We start from the raw sequence: 269 nt of genomic DNA, 5'->3' as shown, positions 1-269 counted from the left end.
TGCAGCCAGAATTGCATGGTGCTGGCATGGGGACAAAAGGGGAAGTGGCAGGGCAGGCGTGGGGGCAAAAGGAGCAGCGGGATGGGGGGGAGGAAGTGCTGGGTCCTAGGGGTCAGGGCCGGTGGCAACAGGAGCAAGCTGGGAGTCATGTGGCTGGGCTGGTACCTGCTTCTTTCTGTAATTCTGGCATTTCAGGCATGAACAGTGCTCTGCTGGGACATGCCCAGCTGTGTGGCACCATGCCACTTGGTTCCCGACTAGAATGCTGA

This window comes from Alligator sinensis, unplaced genomic scaffold (genome assembly GCF_000455745.1).
Source record: "Alligator sinensis unplaced genomic scaffold, ASM45574v1 scaffold866_2, whole genome shotgun sequence".
Classification (NCBI taxonomy): Eukaryota; Metazoa; Chordata; order Crocodylia; family Alligatoridae; genus Alligator; species Alligator sinensis.
The sequence above is the reverse complement of the archived record's forward strand: the minus strand, read 5'-3'. Positions refer to the sequence as shown.